Below are 2,872 nucleotides of genomic sequence, written 5' to 3' on the forward strand. Positions count from 1 at the left end.
GCTGAAGGCACTCATATGGCAGTTAAGTATGAATGTGCTCGTTGCCTGACAGACCCACTACGTGATTCCCGCCCAGGGAGAACTTCCACCAGTTCAACGCTGCAAAGATGACGCGACCAGAGCATCTGCGGTGGGGACAAGTGGCAGCTCCTCTGGATAGGAAGTAAGATCAAGTCACACCTTTGACAAACAGGCTAGTTTCTGTCAAGGATAAAGGATGTAAGACAGCCATGACCCACTTCAACTCTCTGCCGTCATTCTAAAGGCTTATTCTTAGGATTACTAGGAGTTTTCCAGTCCGTAGCAATGCTGAGACATTCACTGTAGCTTTTGCGGGGTACAAGGAGCTGGGGATAGATCTTCCTTAACTAGTCCTGGTGCTCAGCTTGATTTCACCACACCGTGGCAGCCAGCAGGCGTCCTTTTGGGGAGTGTGGCTTCCCGTCAGGCCGTCGGGGCCCGCTGGAGCCCACTTGGGAAGAGAAGTGGAAGAAAGGAGCTGCGGCAAAAGCACCTGTGTGACAGGGAAGGGATGGGTCACAGGAGAACAGGAGACAATCGCTTTATCACCACAACACACAGGACGGTGGCAGGTGCGGGGAGTCCAGTGTGGACCATCTCAAAGCATCGGTGAAGGTCTGTGTGTGAGGGTCCGTGTGTGAGGGTCCGTGTGTGAGGGTCCCGTGTGTGAGGGTCCATGTGTGAGGGTCCCGTGTGTGAGGGTCCGTGTGGGAGGGTCCGTGTGTGAGGGTCCCGTGTGTGAGGGTCCATGTGTGAGGGTCCGTGTGTGAGGGTCCGTGTGTGAGGGTCCCGTGTGTGAGGGTCCGTGTGTGAGGGTCCGTGTGTGAGGGTCCGTGTGGGAGGGTCCTGTGTGTGAGGGTCCGTGTGTGAGGGTCCGTGTGTGAGGGTCCGTGTGTGAGGGTCTGTGTGTGAGGGTCCGTGTGTGTGAGGGTCCGTGTGTGAGGGTCTGTGTGTGAGGGTCCGTGTGTGAGGGTCTGTGTGTGAGGGTCTGTGTGTGAGGGTCCGTGTGTGTAAGGGTCCGTGTGTGACGGTCCGTGTGTGAGGGTCCCGTGTGTGAGGGTCCGTGTGTGAGGGTCTGTGTGTGTGAGGGTCCGTGTGTGAGGGTTCGTGTGTGAGGGTCCGTGTGTGAGGGTCTGTGTGTGTGAGGGTCCGTGTGTGAGGGTCCGTGTGTGAGGGTCTGTGTGTGTAAGGGTCTGTGTGTGAGGGTCCGTGTGTGAGGGTCCGTGTGTGAGGGTCCGTGTGTGTGAGGGTCCGTGTGTGAGGGTCCGTGTGTGAGGGTCTGTGTGTGTAAGGGTCTGTGTGTGAGGGTCCGTGTGTGAGGGTCCGTGTGTGAGGGTCCCGTGTGTGAGGGTCCATGTGTGAGGGTCCGTGTGTGAGGGTCCGTGTGTGTGAGGGTCCGTGTGTGTGAGGGTCCGTGTGTGAGGGTCTATGTGTGTAAGGGTCCGTGTGTGAGGGTTCGTGTGTGAGGGTCCGTGTGTGAGGGTCCCGTGTGTGAGGGTCCCGTTTGTGGGGTCCCCATATGTAAGGGTCCCCGTCTGTGAGGCCTTCATCAGCATGCAGAGCTGATGTTGCAAGGACGATGAGCATCTCTTCCCGGACATGCACACATAGGCCAAAGGTCACCCCTTCACTTCCGGGACATCCCCTCTCCATGGTGGGGGCATAACAAGAACCTCGGTGCCGGAGGAAATTTGAGGCTGGAGCAGGTGAAGGAGGAGGGCCCGCCATGCCTGAGGCTGTCATGGGGGCGGTGGCACCCTCCCTGGGCGCCCTCCATGCGAGTCTATCCAGACATAGGATCTCTGAGGGGTGCTCGGGACCCCCACCCTGTACTGCATATGTTCATGGGCATTTTATGAACCCCTCAGAGCTCTCACTGAAACCCGGCTCTAAGTTGATGATCTGAAATTATACAAAGAAAGCCATCCTTTAGGAGTCTGGCCAGCAGGATGGTGAGAATCTCCATCTATGCCATCAGTGTCCCCCGAGCCAAGGTTGGGGCCTGTCCCCAGGTTGCTGACACTCGGTGGACAGCGGTCCTTCCCAGGCAGGGTCCCTCCTCTCTGTCCCCCTTCACCTCCAGTGACAACGAGAGGCTAGAGGAGAAGGCACTTTGAGGTCCCTGGGCCCTCACATCTCTTTTCCTTGGCCTACACGGTGCTCTCGAAAAAGATGTAAATAGTTGTCAACGTGTAAAATTTGAGAGGTTTCACATTAAAAATGTCTAGATTCTGGCTTCTCCAGCAAAATCAGCAGCTCCAAGCCTCCATCATGGCAGGAAATGCCTGGAGCCAAGAACAGACCCCCTTCCTGGATGGGCATGAGCTCTCGGTTGGGCCAGGCCCTTCCAGGTCCATCTCCTCACTTACAGCACCTGGGACCTGGGAGGTCACTGGGGCGGCTGCCCTGCTCTAGAGAAATGACGATGTCCTCGTCCTCAGAGCAAGGCGGAGGCTCAGGGTGCAGCTGGAGCACGGCACTGCCTGAGGATTCGGCATTCATTCCTCCATGATTCTCGGCAGAGCCTTTCACTCATCATTACTTTCTTCATTTACAAGGTTAGCATTGTAGCAACTACCCCCAGATGCAAGCTCAGCCAAGGTGCTGACATTGGACTGCCAAGGACACAGGGCAACAAGAGAGGTGGGGTAGGGGGCCCGGGACATGAGAGATGACAAGTTTGGATTCATGTTGTCTTGGGTAACAAAGGTCAGCTCCTGGAAAGTTCTCTGATAAGTCAATGGGGCATGCACATCTAAAGCAAAGAGTTTAGTTACTGACGACACTTCAGCTAAGCATTAGGAGAAAGTAAGAAATGTACAGTTTCTTGCAAAATATCCTTTCATTGAGC

Source organism: Equus przewalskii, chromosome 22 (genome assembly GCF_037783145.1).
Source record: "Equus przewalskii isolate Varuska chromosome 22, EquPr2, whole genome shotgun sequence".
NCBI classification, from domain to species: domain Eukaryota; kingdom Metazoa; phylum Chordata; class Mammalia; order Perissodactyla; family Equidae; genus Equus; species Equus przewalskii.